General features: G+C 38.8%; 1 long non-coding RNA gene across 1 annotated transcript; it reads right to left on the reverse strand.

The window, feature by feature from the left end:
• Positions 1–530: 530 nt before the first annotated feature.
• On the reverse strand, positions 531–18019 carry LOC134173595 (uncharacterized). Its single transcript, XR_009968311.1, has 3 exons — positions 17856–18019; positions 984–1092; positions 531–898 (listed from the first exon to the last, which is right to left on the reverse strand). It is a non-coding gene; the product is annotated as an uncharacterized LOC134173595 (long non-coding RNA).
• Positions 18020–22286: the final 4267 nt, after the last annotated feature.

Consider the following 22286-nt stretch of genomic DNA (forward strand, 5'->3'; position numbering starts at 1 on the left):
CTCTCTTTGGTACCTTTTTTGCCAAAATCCAACTGTAACAACAAAAGTTTATAAACAATGAAAATTCCAGCTGCTTGACATCAGCAATGTGAAGCTTTCACTTCACACTGATACAAATATTTACCCTGAGCTCTGGCAAAGCTTTCCTTGCCCATGTCGCCCTTAATCATACATTTTTCCTTGATTGAGTTATGCTTTCCAGTACGTGATTTGCTCTGGTTTACTTTTTAACACATCCCAGAGGCTTCATCAAAATCAGCTCTGTACAGGCCATGTCATTTGGTAGCTGCCAAACATGCTATTCAGAAGGACCTTGGCAAATAGCAAAACAGTGTCTTTCTCTAACTGCTCTAATAAATGTGTTTGTTCTTTTCTGACCACCATTTATTTTTTTAGATCCCACATATCCATAAAGCAATGAGCCAAGAAAGTAAGCAGAAACACACTCATTTTCCCTTTAATCTACTCCCTTGAGGCAATATGCTGAGTTCTCTTACAGACACCTTATAGCTAAGAAGCTGCAAACTATCAATGACTCACTTTTTATTATTATTTATGAGACAGAAAGGTTATTATCAGAGGGAGTAATAATAAAGAATCACACTATTGCTGTTTTAATACTTGCAAAACTAAATATACAGGAGTCAAAGCAAACATATGTCTACCTGAACAAATGGGATCACCACAGACTATTTTGACAATTATAATATGTTCTTCCAAAAGAAATAAAAATTGACAGCTTTCTCAGTTGCATTTGTATAAAGCCAAGTGCAATAAGGAAGAAAATCTCATCCTCTGTAGCTAAAATGGAGAGGAGAAATTTATTTAAACCTAAAATATTAATCAAGATATTTTTCTTTCCTTTCCCTTTTGATGCCACTCCACATCCTGCTTTTCACTGGGAGAAGGAGGAAAACAACAAAGACAAAAGATGTTGCAGAATTTTGGGCCCTGGGCAGAAGTTACTGTAACTTCTGGCTTACCTTGTCTGCAGGGATGACCATAGACTGGTCTCTGTGAAGCAAGATGGAAATTCTGCTACCAACTTGAACAGTATTTTATTTGGAATGTGTATTTACTCGACACAGTTGGCTGTAAATATGATTAAACACAGATTGAGACAAACTTCTTGTTTGTACATTTTTTCCCCTCAATGTCCATTTCATAATTACTTTTCTTTCCCAGAACTTCATCTGACATTATACTTTCAAGAACAAACAAGGAGTTGTTATTGAAAAACAAAACAAATGTTTGCAAAAATAAACTTTTAGATGCTTAAAAGTCAAATCTAATACCCAAGCCCATGCTCAGTATACTAACACACGATCTGAAATGAAATCTGAAATCAAATCAAATTTACAGTGTTGATCCATAGTACAAGTAAGTCAAACTTAGGAGTGCTCCCAACTCTTCTTTAAGATGGATGAGTCATCCTTGGGCAGAGACAAATAAACTGTACCTGAAGTAGTTCTAAACCATTGCATGTAACTAGGAGCCCATCAAGTAAATGAGTGACATTTACAGGTTTCAAATAAAGAGAAATGTGAGGATTACATTAATTAACAAAAAGAGGGTCAAGGATGAAAACAAAGAACTCGTGACCCACCTGAAAAATAACTCCTCCCAAATTTATTTACCATTTCAAGAACATTTTGATGCATATATTACATAATTTAGGGTCACATAATCATTAGGTTGCCACATAAGTGATTTGAAACACAAACATTTCAGTTCTGAATTCCAAGAACAATTCTTTTCTCCTTTCCCTCTCATCCTCCACCTCCCCCTGCCTTTTTTTTTTTCGCCTTATCTAAAGTTTGTTTACTACTGGTGTTTCACATCAAAACTAAGAAAATTTAGAAAAAAAGCCCTTTGTGTTAATAAGTCACACTAGGTCAGGTCAAAACTACAGAGTAGAATCATAAATTGTCATGTAATCTTTACCTAAAGATTAAATACTTCAATAAAACATTAATCCTATGAGAATTTAAGTATTTAGGATTTAATTAAGAAATTTTTCTTAGTTAATGTAAGGAAAAAAATATATTGAAATGTATATATTCATAAGTCCTGTGACCCTGGCATCAGCTACAGTTTACCATTAGGACTTTTAGGAGAAGTGGAAAAAAAGAAAAGCAATCTGGGATGACTTTTCTATGGGAATTTGTTAAGCAAATGACAGATTCACACTTCAAGCTGGTCACTGCACATGACGAAAGTACAGCATCTGCAGTGAATTTTCACCTCTGGCTGAAGGAGAAGAAACATCCAGGGTGGCCCCTTTTCCAGTCCCAGCATGGCAGGAATAAAGATGACTGATGCTTGTTATGAAAAATCAAATTAGAAAAATCAATGTGGAAAATTTAGAGTACAGATTGAATTTAATCTCTCACATTTTACTACCATGTCCCAGATAAATCTAACACTTGCATTACCTAGCTTCAGTCTTTAAACAGAAAATATTTTGAAGTTGCTAGGTACATGCTGAATGTTTCGAAATCCTCTAGTAAAACCACGTTTTAATGTCAAAGTCATTTAGGAACCTAACACTCATATGCCTCTATTGGTTTTATATATATATATGTATATATATATATATATTAAAATTTTATTCCAAAACACATTAGGGGCATTTTACTATTTGTATTAAGACAGTATGACAGGAATCCAGTATCTATAGATAATGCGGCTGCTGTCAGCCTTACATACATGTGTTTTCATGTCTCGAGTTTTGGAGTTCATTTAGAAATAAAAATATCCTGACCTGATACTAGGCTGCCAGAATTCCCCCAAAGCAACTGGAGAAATTAATTATCAGAAAGAGCTAAAATTTAAAGAACCTAAACACACACAAAAAAAAGTCCCAAACACAGCAACGTAGCACATTGGCTAGTCTCAGAAACAAGTGATGTTTTCTTTACCTAACAATGTATGAGCATCTCAGCTGGTCATTCTGAACACCCTCCATAGTCAATGGACAGGAAAAGGTGCCTCTAGAAAGTAATTTATTTAATTGCAAAGAAGAAAGGTAGAGCTCAATTCAGCTACCAAAACCAAATTATCTGTGCGTCCTTCAAATTACATGACGCAGGGCATACATATGGAGCACACAACCACCAGAACTTGAAGCAGGAGCCTAGACAGGAGCTTCTTATTAGGTACTTGTGGCCAATCCACCCCCAAAATGCATTATATTAGCTACACCTTAGAAGCCAATATTCTCTCTGCTGACCAGTAAGGTAGCCCAGATAACTAGCTTACCTATAGGCATTCACAGTACAGGGAAGTGAAGGCAGGGAGATGAAACCTAACCCATGCACCTCCCATGCAAAACACACAACATGTCACAACAAACTGAACTGCAAAGGAAATGGGAGTTTCACATGACCTTACAGGTAATAAACTCAGATGATTAATAAGCAAAGAAAAATATACAAGAATTAAATCTTTCTACAGATTAAAAATGGTAGTTCAAATATACCACCAATAATCCAAGGAGAGATTTACTATCCCCACTTGCAAAGTACTCTGATTTCTAGAATCCATCCTATCAGCAGTCACTGATCAGAGGAAAAACAGAAAAACACTACAAACAATGGCTGAGACAAGGAAACAAAAGCCACATGCTTTATTTCTCAATATGCTGACACTGAAATTTTTAAAGTCACAAGTGAAATTAACAATTTGGACTGAAATCACCTTCCAATGTCTCCAATGTTCTTTTGTCTCCAATTCTGTTGGAGTTAAAAAAAAAAAAAAAAAAATCTAAAACCCTTCAATGCTTTTGACCACATTGAGGAAAACAACAAAACTGTACTCAGATAAGAAGCCTTTGTTGAATAAGTCATGTTTTACATAAGCTGCTTTCAGTCAATAAAATGGTTAAGCCAAAACAGTCAGGAAACCCTTATTTTAATCTTACATGCTTATGAGCTCAAAGCTTTTCAGCAACTGGAGTGACAAAAATGTCATATTGACTCCAACATCCAAATTTAACTATGGATTTCAATAACTGCTCTGAAGGATTTACTGAAGTTTGATGCACCTGATGCAACAAATGACAGCTATTCTTCACATACGTTGTGTACTTCTTCCAACAGCCTCTATATATTTCTTTAACTTAGAAAAGTCTCCTGCTTCTTTACCTGTTCCCTCAGTGTTTGTATCTTCTTCCTAGTATTGAAAAAAAGTAGATGTTTTTATGCTTCACCTGCAAACATTGACTTGCTTTTCCTCCTGTGTTTTCAAGACTGCAAGAGCTTAAGCGGAACTGGGCAACTATGTTGTTCTTTTCTCAATAGTTAGATTTGTTCCCCCACCAGTGTCAACAGGAACATTAATTGCTCTAGCAGTTCTGTTTGTCATTCCAGGCGCAGAGTCAGTAGAGGGAGCACAAGAGCCCACAGAAAAAGAGGTACCAAAAAATCCTTACTGAATATTCAGCCATCATTATTTGTACTGGGGGTGGGGAGAGGTATTTTCTTGAATATGCCTATCTCACCAGGTAAAAAATGCTTAAAAATTCTGCACAACAATCATATTGTTCTGAGAAAAAAAAACCAAGCCAAACCCAAACATTTAGCAGTATAGAACTAAAAGCTGCAAAGCACTCTCTCACCAAGCAGAAAAACAACTTTCTTAAAATAGGCATCTTAATCATAATGCTGAATAACTTCCTATTTTAGTAACTGCCACAAATTATTTCTGACCATATTCAGTACATAGCTTGTAATAAAATATAATGATCACAGCATAATTCATCAGGATTCACCAAAAGCTACAGTTCTGTTGAGACCTTGGCTAAAATTTTATTTGTTACATAACTGAAAACAAGACAACTTTCTTGGGTTCACAAATCTCAGTTCAGGTGCCTCCAAAATTTGCTGAATTCCCAAGTTTTTCAAGAATCCCTCGCATCTGGCTGCTGGAAATCTCTGGACTCAGCTTGAGAGAACTTGCAGCTATTTATGTTTTTTTTTATCAAAACTATGGGAAATTCAATTATTTTTCATGGTTTTGGATTGCTATCAAATACAACACTGCATTTCTAAGTGTGCCTCATTTCAACTTTTCAGTTTTATTTGAAAAGTAAGTAAGATCAAAAGGACAAAGTCTTTTCCTATTTTGTTGAATGTAAATCCAGAGTAATCACGCAGATTTTATTGGTGCTATTCCAGTGCTGCACTGTTTCAAATGAAAACTTTCACATGCATTTCAAGGCTGAGGGTCAAAAAAAAAAACAAAACACCCACCAAAACCAAACCACCAACTCTTTCCATGAATCCTTGCAAACCGCCAAACTGAACATTCTTCCCGTTATTGTGTATAAGTCTGTATTACATTTTGGGGTACAAAATTCTACCAGAGGACTGAGCACAGTTACATAGCTAAGCATATGCAAGACTATGCTCTTCCATGTCACCTCACATTAACTTACATGAAATTGTGTTCATTAGTCATGACTGGAAGTTGTTTGAAGACCCAGTTTTACTCATTTGGAACAGCTTTCAAACCCCACTCTAGATTCATTTACCCAGAGTATAAGATCCACCAAAATACCTTGCTGTTTTATTTTTACTTCCTATCCAAATCAACCAATTCTCTGTAAAACAGAAGATACTAATCTTTTGCTTCTTACATTTTCACACATTAAATATGGAGTACTATGGTTTTGAAGAATAATAGGAATACAGAAACAAGAAAATAAAAGAATATGAAAAACCACAAAAAAAAAAAAACAAACAAAAAGTCTCAACTTTGTACATAAAGTCTAGTACTCATTAAAGTTCTGGAGAGCTGCCCTACAAAGCCAATTGATTATTTCCTTATATACTAACACAGCTCACATCCCATGTCCAGAGATACGCATTTCACCATTTAAAAAACAGTGATCCCTTCCAGTCCTTCCATCTTCAAAAGATTTTCATCTGGCCACAGAGTATGCCAGCAAAACATTTCTTCCTCGTGCTCCTGATGGACTATTCCAAAATCAGAGCTCAAATATACACACTCAAGGCAAGGCCTCACAGGAAAGTCCAACCAAGCATTCAAAAGAAAGGAAAAAGGGAAAAAAGAATCTTCTGGAATATTTGAATACCTTAGCATTGCCAAAGACCATGAAAATGCTAGCAGTACCTTTCATACAAATTCCTGCATTTTATATGCTGGCTATCTGGGGTCTTAACAGCTACCACAGGACTTCAAGAAATTCCTATGTGGCGTTTTAATATTCTTTTGAATTGAGTTACTGCACTGCTCAGACTGTATCTTTTTTTCATTCATGAATTATTTTCTTCTGCTGTCTATTTCCCATCTCATGTGAGGCAAAGCTAATATTTGTTTATCTATATTCAAATATTTATTTATATACATTCAGCAAGTATGAATCTGCCCAACTGTCATTAAAGCACTATATTTCTTGCATTTGTTTATAATCAGGGACCCATTCTGAAAGGTCAGAGTGTATTAACAGTGTGTTTACTGTCTTCCAATTAGCTCTATATCACATTTGTGCAGATGAAAGTTATCCTTCTGATAGCTAAGCTTTGCAAAAATCAAGCTCATTATATACATCATGTTATTATCATTATTTCTTACATAACCCACAAGACTACCTTGTCATATCTAGGTCATTACCTTTAACTAAAGGTTGCTGTGAGCTTATTCCTTATATTGGGGTTCTAGTGGAGATTTAGTGCATCTACAAACTGGAGATGCACAAACAATTCCAGGTACTTTCAATTTTCTGCTGTCACAGCGTGACACCAACACCTGCAAGAAACTGACTTTCTGAAGATGATGAAAAATAAGCTCCTCTCCAAAAGTCCAAAATTAGCACCCAGAAATTGAGACTCATAAAGTGATTTAAAATATCGTTTTATACATGAAGTGAATGAGCTGTTTACATACCAAAATGAAAGCAGAGAAAAAATTCTGACTGATAAATCCTACCTACATTAAACTATATTTCATATAATTAAACTAAAAGAACCAGATAATGACTATTTCTGAGTTACAGAAGGCTCCAAAAAGCCTTGCTTAGAGAACAAATTTCAGTATTATTTTTATTACAAATAAGTTAATATCAAAACTATAGTATCGGCATTTAAAAATGCTAAACCAAGAGCATTGAGGGATCACTGATTATAGCAGTATCCTTGTACATAGGATACCTTTGTAAAATACATGAGATGGCACTAATAAAAGATACAGCTAATCTTACTTTATGGAGACTCGGAGAAATGCACAGTGCTGTACTACCATACTGTCAGGTAATCTACTGCCTTTTTAAATAAATCTAAATATTAGGTCTAGGAGGGATCAACCTGAGAAAAATGCTAAAATGTAACTGCTAAAGTTAATGCTTACTTAATACTTGCTTTTCTACAAGACTTAATATGAAAAGGCTTTCCAACTATTATAAGATGTACAGTCTTAATCTACATTTCAATAAGATATTTAAAGGCAATGCTGAAACTGTCAAGGACCCTTTCTTAAGCCTGAGAGAGGCCTACAAAAGAATGCTGACAGTTTCATTTTCTGTGACACGGAAGCATTATTTTATCAAGAAAATGTTATTATATTCATACTCATTTTAGCACTTCTCTTTGCGGACTCTCCAAACCCCAAGATGTATTTGGTAGCACAAATTTTACAGTACCACTTGTGCCATTGGGAGCCCTTAAGATAAAGGTAGATGAAGAGATGAGCATAAAAGTATGTTCTTCTGTCACGTTTTTATGCGGAAAGGCTAGAAATGAAACTAGAATGAAACTTCCCATAAACTGTAAATTTAGTCTGCAAAAGTGTCATTCAACCTGTTGTTTTCCTGTCGGAGGGGCGGGCGGTGGGGGGGGATGGATTAAAAAATAATGAAGATCTCTTCTAAAAGCACTCTACGTTGTTATGACTCACATATATCATAACATTAACATATATATTCCTGCTAAATATTATTTTTATATTTTTATTTTTAATTTTTGTTGTAAACTTTTTTAAAACAGCATATGAAGCACCTTGTTAAATTATCTCTTTCATTAATAACATGACTCCAGTTAGAAAAAGGCTTTTATTCTTGTGTGAATGTATACAATATGAACCATAAACAGTTTCTAATTAGTCACATGTGGATTCAAATGCAGACTTGTATGCCATAAACCAGCACTGAAGTGTATAAGAAACTGTCAGTCAGATCAAAAGTCAATCCAGAATCATCCCATTTGAAGAGCTGAGATGCTGTCACAGTTAGTTAGCCATAAATGTTTAAAACAGCAACCAAACTTTTATTCTAATTGAGCATGAGTTGAAAGACTGCACACTTTGATGTTTTTGCTTTTATCATTTGTATATAGCTAAAAACAGCAGGGTTTTTTGTTGGTTCTTTTTTCTTCTGCTAGAAATAGGAGACATTACTTCTTACTGAAAATATACAGGTAGGTCAAGCTGTATTTGTGGAGCCAACGTATGGTTTTCAATCATGCGTGTAATCACTTGCAGCACTAGTCCTCAAAAGTGCAATTACAGTAGTTTCTCATTACTATTTAACCTTTTCTTCCTGTCAATTGTTGACCAAATCATAAAAAAATGCATCTTTGGAATATTATCCGGAATGAGATCCTACATCTCTTAGGGAAACTGATCCCAAGGACTTTAACGGCATTGTCATTTTTCAATCCTCTAATTTTTCAGGAGGGGAGAGGGCAGCAGAGCCTGTTTGCAGGAAGCTCATTTGAGCAGATGCCTACAATCCGAGAACATGTTAACAGAAACTTGAGAGGCAGCAATGAAAAGTCCAGGCTTAATCTTATTACAGAAACACTGTCTGTTATATGAGGGAAATACACACAAAATGCCAGTAGGGCGGAGGAAACAAAGCAAAGGAACCCCTCACCACAATTCAAGGCAGAACACAAACACACCCAATGCAGGGTGTCTCAGAACCCCCCTCCTCTCTTTTAGGAGACAAAACATACCTCTCATGCAGCATAAAAGTTAACATTGCAACATTCACGTCTCCTACTTCAGTGCAGCCGCACACACACACACACACACAAAAAAAAAATAAAAAAAAAAACAAAAAGAAAAATAAAAAAAAAAGCAAACAAAAACCTAAGCTCTTACTACCTTCAACAGGACCCGACTGGATTCCCAGAATCCATCACCTCCCTGACAGTCTTTGCCTATGCTGGATAATCGAGGGCTTAATTTACAGTGTCACAGCAGGGCTGAGGCTGGGTAATATCACTGCACGCACACCTGGATTTGGTGCTCTATGAGTACGACAGCACAAGAACCTCTATCAAAAGATATGCTGACTGCACCAAAATGTGCATGAAAAGGAGGGGAGGTAAAGGGGTAGCAAGGAGACACAGAGTCCTTCACAATACAGGGACTTTTCTCCCTCCCCGTGCTGAGCAACACATCTTGGATAGGACAGAGTCTGTAAACCTCTTGCCTTCTCCTGCACTCCAGTGTCACAGTGTAAGCCTCGTTACAGTTATATTAACCGAAGAAAACCCACACAGATAAACTTACTGCACAGGATGCATGGCCAATTGGCTTTAATTACTGCAGAATTTAGCAACAGGACAGACCCACTAACAAGCCACATCTCTGATGAACTGATTCCTCCTGTACTTTCTTCAGCACTATCTGGCCCAATATAACATTACATCCCTGGGGACAGAGCTGAAAATACTGTCCCTGAGGAAAGCCACCCTCCTCCAACCTCCACAAAAGTTCTTGCTCCCAGAAAACCCTCACCACTCATGTGGTGCAGCATTTGTTTAAGCTTCAACTCTTTCTCCTGAGACAGGAATTTATTGCAATCTGAAGAAAGCAGCTTCAACATACTTGTGAATGGAAAGAGAAATTTAAGAGGGAACCCCAAGGCAGCTATTCCTCAGCCTAGAATTGCAACTTTCTGTATTTTGTGTCAAAACTTAGATGGGTGTATGTGTAACCAAATCATTACCAGACCTAACCCATGCTGATAGAAAACAAAAATTTAACCAAATTCACAAGAGGGACTAGCAACTGGAGACACCAGGAGAGGAAGCAGTACACAATCTATCCTTAAGTCTTCACAGAAGACACTTGACAAGGCAACAGCTTCTCTTGACATAAGTTACCATAAAGTTTCTATAACTCTAAGGTTATACCCAAGACCAAGAAACCATTGTGTTAGGGACCGCATGAAAACATGCTAAGGCACAAATTTGAGGACCTAAACAAACAGATTGGAAACGATTGAGAAAATTATGACTTACTACCCAGATGACGAGCTGAGGAAAAGGAGACCTATTTTGTTCTTACCATTTTTTTTTTTGTTATAGGAATATTCCACTGCTTTCATCAGGAGAGAAAGCAATCTTTGATGGTTTGTCCAAGGATGCCCCAGAAAGCCACAGCAAACCTGGGAACTATGCACAGCCAGAAGTCCATTCTAACCCCCACTGTTAGTTAAAAGGCAATTAGAGAGGATCTCCTCAAACATTTTTCACATTGAAACAGTACCCAGTATACTCCCTTCAGATATACTGCATCAGAGCTTCTCTCTCTCCCTGCCTTGCTGGATGGGGGGCTAGATATACTGGGCATATCATGGCAGTGTGGAAGCTAGTAGTTTGTACAACTTAGCTTTAGCTTGAAATTAAAAAAAGGCTGCAGGATCTGTGGGAACAGGGTATCTAGCAGTGATTGTGGCCATTATTTTTCTCTTTTATAGTGCTACCTTTTAAACTACGCTTGAGATCTTTGTTGTTGTCTAGTACCCTGTGGCACTGGCCTGGCGTGATGAGACTTCAGCAAGATACAGAACATAAAAGCATACACTGTAAGTGTGATGAATTGCAATGACAGGGTTGGGTTGGAGGTAACTTGTGAATGATCTAGTGAATTGAAAATGCCTGCATGCTCTGCCTAGTAGCAGTGAAAAGAGAATATGGGCAGTGCCAGTTGCATGCTACAGGCAGGAACCTTGCTGAGAACACAGGAGAAACACACCATACCTTATTAACACACCCAGCTTCTCAATGAGCTCTTTGGAAAACAAATATATAGCATCAGCAATCAACCATATTATTATTAATAATGCAGTTAAAATGTGTGGAGGAGGTGAATTTGGTATGAATCCAGCATTTGAATTATGTAGTATTAAAATGAAAATCTCTGCTTAGGTACCCAGAGAACACAGACGTTGCTATAAAAACCCAATACGCAGCATACAAAGGCATGCAACTAAAACCCAGCTCAAGTCATGAATAAAAACAATGCAATAATTCTTTGCACTCTAAACCATCTTTCAAAAAATCATTCTGCATGCATTCCCTGGTAAATACAACGTCTTCGCAAAATAGATGAGGAACAGTATCCTGGTTTTCAGGATTGTAAGCAAAGCCAAAAATAATCCCACACCCCTTCATCAATGGAAGATTATTGATCACAGCACACTACTATCATGATGTACTACCTTTACCTGGCATTTTAGCATAGCCTTTGAGATGGGTGTCTCTTCAATTCCTCTCAAAGGAGGAGCATCAAAGTACCTTTCCTTTCCCTAGGCCGTCGAAATAATGACACTGAACTATCATAGACAGTCTCTTCGTTTATTTTTCTTTCATTTTTTCACCTCCCCTTATGGGTTTCTTTTCCTTATTTGCAAAAACCTACAAGAGTAAAACTGTATAGTTTCTGTGATTAAACAGATCTCGGTTCAAATCAAAACTTATATTTATCATCACAGAGCTTATGATGACACACTATGATAGAAAACTACAAATTCACACAAAAAAGCACAGTTTTTGTTGTTACAGTTACTTTCCTGAAAATTCTGTTAAAAGCAGGCTTAAACCAAAACACAGTCATTATGCTTCAATGTTTGCTGCCCCCCACTCTCCCCGATGTAAAAAACAATAGCAGGGGATAAAACACAGCTTATATGTTATTACTGTTATAACTTAGATGGATCTTCTTTATGGTGTGTCATGTTCAAGACCTGATTTTCAACTTATTGCACCACTGTAACACTTGAGATATTTTTCAATAAAAACTGAAGTATAAAAATGAGAAATCCACTTCTAGCCTAGAATATCAACACAGACATTCATTATTCCAAATGAACCCCTACCCCAAAACACTTCTCTTGATAAGCTTTTCCTGGAGCACAAATAAAGCACTGCAACTCCAGGGAAGGTCTGGTATTTAACAAGAATCTAATATCATGTATGTGTGTGTTATATTTTCCCAAAGTTGTTTGACACCTTTACATTCCCTCCACCCAACAACCAATAGGCCAACATCCTCCTTAAAACTTAAATACTATAGCTTTTCCTCTATTTAACCACTACTGTGGGATTTAAATGACTTCCAGACATAATTTTAACATTAGCTCACTTTAGATTGAGGCCTCTACATACTTTACCCCTAATCTTTTTCCATTCTGCTGCTGATAACCTCATCCCAATATATGGATGAACTCTGTTCAGGTCTTTCTATTCGATCTGCAAGATACAAGTTTACCTGTTTTCAACTTTAAACCTGTTGTTCAAAAACCATTTTAAAGAATATTTATCTAAACCATGCAATCTGTAAGCAATAGAACCATAGAATAGTTAGGGTCAGAAAGGACCTTTAGATCATCTAGTTCCAACCCCCCTGCCATGGGCAGGGACACCTCACACTAAACCATCTCACCCAAGGCTTCGTTCAGCCTGGCCTTGAACACTTCCAGGGATGGAGCATTCACAACCTCCCTGGGCAACCCATTCCAGTGCCTCACCACTCTAACAGGAAAGAATTTCCTCGTTATATCCAATCTAAACTTCCCCTGTTTAAGTTTTAACCTGTTACCCCTTGTCCTGTCACTATAGTCCCTCCCCAGCATCCCTATAAGCCCTTCAGATACTGAATTCAATAGCCAAATAATGGTTCATTATTCAGAGTGCTTGCCTTGAAGAAGCACTATTACTAGGTACCAAACAGTTATTGTCTTTTTCCTTGACCTAAAGTGAAATTATGTATTCCATTATAAACTAGAGAAAAGTAAACACTGCTAGATAGTGATTTAAACAACAAAGAAACACTAAAGAGACACCAAAACCACTTGGTGCCCTACTTTGTTGAGGCACTCTGACATAAGCAGCTTTATTCCCTCTCATGAGAGCACAGGACTTCCATCTCTGTATGCATTGTATGCATTTCTTGTGGGCACAAGATGTAGAGATCTGTGTCATACAGTTGTAAATGGAGATTTCAGCTAGGTGTTTGCCTTCCACATAGTTTGGCAAAAGGAGGAGAGAGCATCATGGACACTAAATGAAGAAAGTATAATGAATTAAAACCCTCTGCCAGAAGTGGAAGATGCTGTGAATGCTACAACAGTTTCAGTCTAGCTTTCCCCACCAGATTTGAAATGCAGGTAGTTGCAAGTGGAAGCGGAGTATAAAAGTATCTGCCAACCCAATAATGAGACTTACACCAACTGGGTGTCACACTTTTCTGTACGGGGAAGAGGCTCTTGAACACCATGCATCTTGCTGTTTTACCTTGTTCAATGTGCACAGTGCACTTGACCAGGTCACTAACTAAAACACCTACATCCCTGAAGGACACTGCTCACTATTTAGTTCCAAAATAAAATTATTTTTTCATAAATTAATGGAACTAGAAAAAAGGAAAAAAAGAAAAAAATGCACACACAAACAAAAAATATCCCAAATCCCAAGTACATATGTTGTGAAGATTTTCCCAGAAGAAATCACCTACAACCCTCAATGTCAGAAAACAATACCAAGGATACAACATCAATTCCTTCTGATTATTAGGGAAACAATTTACCCAACTGGGATAGAGTCCATTTTTGAAGTAAGACCAGGAATAAGGAAAAAGTAGCCTTTATTTTCAGTACATTTACTGCTGATCAAATCTCTTGCATATGAGATCTAAACCCATACAACTTTTTTCCTTTCTTTTATTAACATATTTCAAGTGGATCTGGATAAGCCACTTAATTACTGAATATTTGTTCTAGCTAAACCTTTATATCTTTCTAGACTGATCTGCTGGGAGGTTTGTCTGTTATTTTTAAATTCAACATGTCTATTATGGGACAAACCCTTTTTCTTCCCAAAATTTCTGACCTACAAATTGCTGTAAAATGAACAGTAATTTTTGTCCCACCTTTTTGTTATTATAAGCCAAAATATCCCATCCTTATTGATTAATGATGCTAACCAATGGCACCAACATCTGATTAACATAAAGAATGTGTTTTCTCTATTGAAAAAATTCCCTTATACTTTAACAGAAACATTATCCAGAAGTTATATTCCTATATCTTAAAATTTGAAATATTCTGTCGGGCAGAAAGGGAGAGAAAAATACATTGGGGCTCCCCCCCTTGCTCTTCATACAGCTGATGAAAAATATTTCTGGTTTTGCTATGCATTTTGCTACAAACTTGTCACACATCTCTAATTATTTCTACTAAATGTGGCTACTAGTTTCAGTGACAGCTTTGTTGGGAGGAAATCACAAGCCTTAAAAACAAAAAAAAGCACATTTTATTAGTTTCTTTTTGAAAATTGTTATCATTGCTGCAAATACATCTCCATTGGAGAAGTGGAACACTAAGGAAGCCATTTTGAGGAGGAGGATGTGAGGCATCTTATCACAGCAATGAGTGGGAGTGCCTTTCCTTGCAGCTGCTGTAATAGTACTGTTAATTCTTAACTAAAAGACCACCAATGATAACACCTAGAAAATAGCACAATGCTCTGTAATGTAATATTAATATTGTAGTGCAGGATGATAACCAGCTGCAAACAAATCAAACTAATTTGTAAAAATTATATAGCCTCATTCTGCATTGCTTTCAAGTTCATAAAATCACAGAATGCTTTGGGTTGGAAGAAACCTTAAAGATCACCCAGTTCCAAACCCCTGCCACAGGTAGGGACACTTCCCACTAGACCAGGCTGCTCAAAGCCCCATTCAACCTGGCCTTGAGGACTGTCAGGGATGGGGCAGCCACAGCTTCTCTGTGCCTCACACTCCCACAACTTGTAACTTCTACCTACTATCTGATCAGTCAGTTTAAAGCCATTCCTCATTGTCCTATCACTACCTGCCCTGTAAACCCCACCTCTCCAGCTTTCTTGTTGGCCTGTTTAGGCACTGGAAGCTGCTCTAATGTCTCCTTGAAGCCTTCTCTTCTCCTGGCTGAACAATCCCAAGTATCTCTCTCAGCCTGTCTCCATAGGAGAGGTGCACCAGCCCTCAGAGTATCTTCATGGCCCTCCTCTGGACAACTGATGAGAGCATGGGTTTTTTGGTTGGTTGTTGTGTTTTTTTTTTTTTTTTTTTTTTTAAGAGCATCTGAAGGAAGAAGAGCTCTGCAAGGGGGAAGTTCCCAAATTGCCATTCCAAGTGTTTTGTTTTGTTTTCAGAATATATTTGTCTTCGGACAAAAGGAGAACAAGGAAAGTCTAAGTAGCACTCTCAAGTAAAAAAGGACAACTGGGAAGGCAGAATTTTGGTTGAAGATTTCTGTTACATCCTGTACATCCAGTCTCCAGGCAGAACTGGGGTGAATAAGCCAAAACACTGAACTCTATCAATGCCATTCTGGCTTTTGAATGAATGTGACAGTGAGAGGCTGTGGGAAGCAACTTAACACAAATGGAAAATTTGCAAGTGAAGAACTATAATAATCGTCTCCCATAACAGTCAGGTCAGGTTTCAAGGGGGTTTTGTTTGCTTTTTTTGTTGGGTTTTTTTTTTCCTTCCCCCACTCTTGCTGAGTGCAGTTTAGCTGGCACATTTTGTTCAGGATACTTATGAGAATGACTAACAATTTGTTGCTACTGATAAATAGCTTAGGTCACTCAGACTACAGCACAGACAAACAGCAGCAAGAGCCTCAGTGAGCTCCACTGATTGTCATGTATCTAGAAAAGAACTCAAGCAGTTATGGAAAATGTATGTTTTAATTATTTCCATGTCCACAGCTGCTGCAAATCATAAGTTTTCTGTTGAATTCAGTACAGCATAGCAATTCTCCCAGCTGGGAATAGCAGCTCTTTCCCTCCGCAGGCATATGCCTCTGTGCAGCAAAACAACTCTACCGCAGGCCTTCAGCGCCCTTGTATCAAAGGCAAAAGACACAGGGTTCAACCACCCCAGCAGAGTACCATACAAAGTAGGTCAACTAGAGACAAATATACCACATGTAAACTATTTATCATGTAGTAGCAGCCCAGGTACACCTCTTGCAATAGTCCATACCAGCTGACCCCACTTTCAGGGAACTACCATAGAAAAAGCTAAAATTTTGCAAGCTCACATGCTAGCCTACCTTATTACAAGAAGTTTAGACTGCCAAAACCTTTACAATTTCTAGCATCACAGTCCCATGCCCTCTGCCCCAGCCAAAATTCAACAACAGAAATATTTAGTGTAATGCATGCAGTTTAAAATACTACAGGTTTTTCCTCTGGTTGTAACTAGCACTTAGACCAGCTGATCTCTTCTGAAATAGCCCCTTCATTCTGGTAGTAGTACAACACCATTAGCTTCCATCTGAAGCAGGCACTGCATCACATTCAAGAAAACAGTAACCCCCTGACCCAAGAGTCATCTCTCCTCTTGTCAAGCTGTACATTCCTATGGTGCTGCAGCTTCCCCACCTCTGTAACAGCAGAGCTCTTGTTCTATTTACAGCTGACAAAATGATATGTAGACAGAGCATATCTCTCATTGCTACAGCACCTGGGCTAAACTAAGGAGAAATTAGGATTTTGCAACTTTTTCCAGTTGCAATTGGATTTAATGCCTTTTTCCATTAAACAATTAGTAGTAACTAGCATTAATGCATTGAAACAAACTCCAAAGCCACTAGAAACTGCAAATTCATGCTGATATTTGATTCATCATTACATATCACTTGCATCCCATTTAGTAAAACCAGATTAGATGTACATTACCATACTCCTCTACACTGAAGCAGTCTACTGCAGGAAAATTAGAAGAGCAGTCTAGAAGGGCAGGTTTGATTTTCCCTCCTTTTTTCAGGGCAAGAAACTCAAGCCTGATTTTTCTAGAGACCCCTTTTCCTGGATCTTCAGCTTCATACCCAAAGCTCTCTGCATGTCATTTATACTTTTGGCCATACCTTTTCCATTAAGAGTTGCAGGAATAATCACTGTATCCCTGTTCACATTGGATTCAGCCAAAATATTTCAGTTTTTTAACTGAGAAACTCAAGCTCACAATGAGCACATTAAATTAACCTTTAAAGCAACGTATAATAGAGAAACCTCAAGAAAGCACTTGGGAGCAGCCAGACAACTGAGCTGAGAAGTTCAGAGATTAGTGGTGATGTTACAGAGAAGGACAAAGGGCACACAGGAGGAGACAGGGACTAAACTAGTGACAGCAAGAAAACTTCCTAAAAGCCTTTTCAGCACTGCACAGAACAACTCCTGAGAGCCGTTTACTCAGCCAAAACCAAGCCCAGAAGGAAGAAACAGCTGACAAGTACACAGAAAGCAATCATTTCTGCCATCCATGGCTACTGTAAGTTCGCTATTTAAGAATATCTCTGGTATCATTACAATAAAACCTGACTTTGCCAAATTTAAAGCCTTTTGGTCCCCAGAGACCACACACTAAAGAAGATACCTAGGCAAGTTTTCCAAAGCTCTGTCTCAAGGCCATACCACAGCTTCACACCTCTCTGTATTATTAACACTGTAAAAGTTTAATCCAAATGCTCCAGAATAAGACCAACCACCACACTGAAATTCACATGATGCACCAAAGCCATCAGAAAAAAAAGAAAGCTGCATTAAGCTTACCCTGACAAACCATGAAGCTGCAAGTAACAGACAATGAAATGGTGGCAATAACTCTCCAGGACCCTTTACACTCAGGTGTTAGAGGGGATGTGCTGACACACAGGAGAGCTTTTTCAGCCATCCAAGAGCCACACATACAACACTCCCTCCTTCCACAGTGCCCAGTCTGGCTTCTCTGCAGGTGAAAGCTAACTGCCCACCAGTCACCCCAGCACCCAGCTGCTACTCATACACCATCACTCCCTCAGGCGAGCAGCATCACCCTAGATCTAGCCCCAGCCTGAGCCAGCCCTTCTGATGTACTTAATTTTGAGTTCCAGAGTATATTAACCGCTTTTTCAATTCCATTAGCAGTCAGGTCTGCAAACAGTAAATGTCCTTCAGGTGTCTATAGAGCTTGAGAGGGTTTTAATTACCGTAGCTGTAACAAAGTATTTTCATATTCTCCTAGTTTTTTATTGTTTTCCACTAGCAGTGACCTACTTAAAAGCAAGAATAATCCCTTTTAGAACAAATAAATAAGGCCAAAAGCTTTCCTATGCAGTGCTAGCCTGATTCCTAGTTATATAAAAAGTTGTGTACAAAGTACAACTGTTGAAGTGACCCATCTCCCTGAGTAACACTGGAAAGACTTTTGTGCTATACACATCCAGCTCTGGGGGCCATGCTGCAAAACAGAGGCAAGGACATGGCAATGAATTTGAGGTGGGGCTACAAAAATGACCCACAGCTGAATCTTCAGGACCTCAGCCTCTTCATTAATTCCAGAGAGGTCCAGGTGATCTATACGTTAAATATGTGTCTGATAGCACAGAGGGGTACAGTTTCCCTAACAAATGCAGCAACTGACAGTGATGCAGTAAAGCTGAGCTGCTACAGAATTTTCTCTGGACACCTTCTCTGGGAATGCTCCTGCTGCTAGTTGAGGCAAGAAAGGAGAACAGAAAATTTCCCCACCAGGAAGAAACTCTCTTCTCCTCATTAGCTGGGGAGCACACAGACAGAGGTCTCACTCATTGCTCCCTTGTGCAGACCTTTCCTTTAGCCGCTTCTACCCTAGACTATCTCCTGAGTTATTTTCATTTTCCTCCTTTAGCCCAACAGGGCTAAAGAACCTAACATGGTTCTTTGTAATGAAGAATTTTTTCAAAATATATCAGTAGTATCAAAATGCCTTTTAAAAACATGAAACATTATAATACCTACAGGAGTTAAAAAATTAGCGTATTTTCCTTTGCCGTCTACTTTAAGTGCTGAGTCACAACCCAAATGACCTTTTTTTTCCTTTTTCTAACTTTTTCTTAAAGAGCCCACTAAATGTGTACACGTACATAGTGACCTGTGAGATCACCGCTGGGGTATCCAGTAGCAGAAAAACATTTGGTTATCAGTCATCTCCCATATTTTTTTCCTTTTTAAGTAATGGCAGATTGTCTCCTTTATACATAACCTGTTAGGTCCCCAGATCTGCTGGGTATTTTCCTGCAGTAAGTGATCTATCTGCCTATTGTGTTTCCCCTACTATTCCCTGGAGAAATGAACCTGTCATGATCTACCTTTTAGTTTCTACCTTACAGAATAATCTTTTTAAGAGTATATATTTTGGGGAGGCTGAGCTTTTCCAGATTCTTTTAATGCTCAGTCCAGAGGACCTCTGCAGAAGGACATCTTCTATGTCTTTGTTGAGTTTTTCATGCTCCTGCTCTTTCACAGCATATGTATTGGATGAATCCTGGTATTTCGTGGCAGACAATATTCCTTTAAAAGTGATTTAACCTATTCAAAACTTTGTTTAACTGAGATAATTTCAATAACATCAACCCTGTGTTTTACGCAAGTCCTGGATTTTACTATCAATGGCTTTCTAAAAAATGTTGTTTAAAAGCATTTATAATACTAATACCTCTTCTAACACAGTTTACTCAAGCTAAGCTTAATAAAGTCTTCTTCCCTCAAACTGACAGAATTGGTCACTTTTCTAACAAGGCTCCCACAACATACTATGAACTAATAATGCTGACTTTTCTCAGTGTCTCCATATAGTATGCCAGTACCCTTACTATGCCATCCGTCACATTTCCGGCATCCTCTTCATACACCAAGGAATACTGATGTTTGACCAGCTGTCATAGTAAGTACAAGCTCCATATCTTTGTCTGTCTTGGCTCCACCTTTGAACTGAGTTTTGAGATCTCTGCTCTAAGAGTAGTCTGCATTTTGCCCTCCCCCCCCCGCCCCAGGATATGTGTGATTTCCCTTTCTTAGGAAAGTTTAACCTTTCAAAAAGTTAATTCCAAATGTTCTGTTTTCTTTTTTGTATGATTTTGCACAGTGTCAGTCTGGTACTTTTATGAGTCAGATCCCCATAATTGCAAAATGTAATTAGCACAGTTCAGAACACCCATAGTTCCATTTTATTTTTGTGCCTCTGATTAAAGGCATATTTCTCATATACTCTATTTTTACATGGCATGTTACACTCAAATCTCTGCAGCACTGTTTTATGGGTATCATTCCACAAAGCAACTGAAAACAGTCAAAAAAGTACAGTGTTTTGGAACTCTTCTTCAGAAAGAAAGTGGCTTTGGTTCACTTTGTTTTCCCAACACTCATTTACTCCTAACATAGAGTGTTCAGTTACCACTCTGAATCACCTGCCTTGAAAAAAGGTGCGTTATTTAGCTATGCATTTCCATTTGCCTTTGCCCACCAGAACTTTTCTTTTTTTTCAGGTTTTTCCACAAAATTCCTGCAAAAGCACTTAAAATGCAATTGCTAAAACCACAAAGGCAGTCTAAATTAAGCTTATTTTTTCCCTGTAGAAAGAGGAGCAGATTCCCTTTAGGAGAGGGTGATATAAAACTAATACAGGAAACCAGCAACTGGGTTGTAAGCTCCACCTTCCAGCTTTACAAACTCGCGAATGCCACTTGGATGTATTTTACAGGAAAAAAATGGGGTTTTAGCAACAAACTTCATACATAAACTATCAGACTGATGGTGGGACAGCCAGATCTCACCTGAACCCAACCTCCTTGTGGACCACACCACCTCCAAGTGCCTGGATCATCTCCCTCCTCCAGGAATGTGATTGCTGCAGTAGTCACTAGATTCCTGCTTTGCTTCTATTCAGAATTCACAGTATCACAGTATCACAGTATGCTGGAGATTGGAAGGGACCTCAAAAGATCATCTAGTCCAATCCCCCTGCCAGAGCAGGAACACCTAGATAACGTTACACAGGAATGTGTCCAGGCGGGCTTTGAATGTCTCCAGACTCCACAACCTCCCTGGGCAGCCTGTTCCAGTGTTCCGTCACCCTCACTGAGAAGAAGTTCCTTCTCAAGTTTAAGTGGAACCTCTTGTGTTCCAGTTTGCACCCATTACCCCTTGTCCTATCATTGTTTGCCACTGAGTAGAGCCTGGCTCCATCCTCGTGACACTCCCCCTTTATATATTTATAGACACTTATAAGGTCACCCCTCAGTCTCCTCTTCTCTAAACTATAAAGACCCAGCTCCCTCAGTCTTTCCTCATAAATGCTCCACTCCCTTAATCATCTTGGTTGCCCTGCGCTGGACTCTCTCCAGCAGCTCCCTGTCCTTCTTGAACTGAGGGGCCCAGAACTGGACACAATATTCCAGATGGGGTCTCACCAGGGCAGAGTAGAGGGGAAGGAGGAGTACTAACCACCGCCCTTCTAATACACCCCAGGATGGCCTTCTTGGCCACAAGGGCACAGTGTTGGCTCATGGTCATCCTGTTCCACAGGACCCCCAGGTCCCTCTCCCCTACACTGCTCTCTAGCAGGTCGTTCCCCAACCTATACTGGAACCTGGGGTTGTTCCTGCCCAGATGCAGGACTCTACACTTTCCCTTGTTATATTTCATCCCGTTATTCCCTGCCCAACTCTCCGGCCTGTCCAGGTCTCACTGGATGGCAGCACAGCCTTTTGTCAGCCACTCCTCCCAGCTTAGTGTCATCAGCAAACTTGCTGATAGTACACTCAATTCCCTCATCTAAATCATTGATGAATATATTAAATAATACCGGTCCCAGTACTGACCCTTGAGGCACTCCACTAGTTACAGGCCTCCAACTAGACTCAGCCCCATAGACTACAACTCTCTGGCTTCTCTCCTTCAGCCAGTTCGCAGTCCACCTCACTACCTGGTCATCCAGTCCACACTTCCTCAATTTAGCCGTGAGGATGCTGTGGGAGACTGTGTCAAAGGCTTTGCTGAAGTCAAGGTAGACCACATCCACCGCTCTGCCATCATCCATCCACCGTGTTATTTCCTCATAAAAGGCTAAGAGATTGGTCAAACATGATTTCCCCCTGGCCAAGCCATGTTGACTGCCCCTCATAACCCTCTTATCCTTGATATGCTTTAAGATGGCACCAAGGACAAGGTGTTCCATCACTTTCC

Source organism: Pezoporus occidentalis, unplaced genomic scaffold (genome assembly GCF_034315485.1).
Source record: "Pezoporus occidentalis ecotype Australia unplaced genomic scaffold, CSIRO_AGI_Poc_V1 ctg54, whole genome shotgun sequence".
In the NCBI taxonomy this organism is placed as follows: domain Eukaryota; kingdom Metazoa; phylum Chordata; class Aves; order Psittaciformes; family Psittacidae; genus Pezoporus; species Pezoporus occidentalis.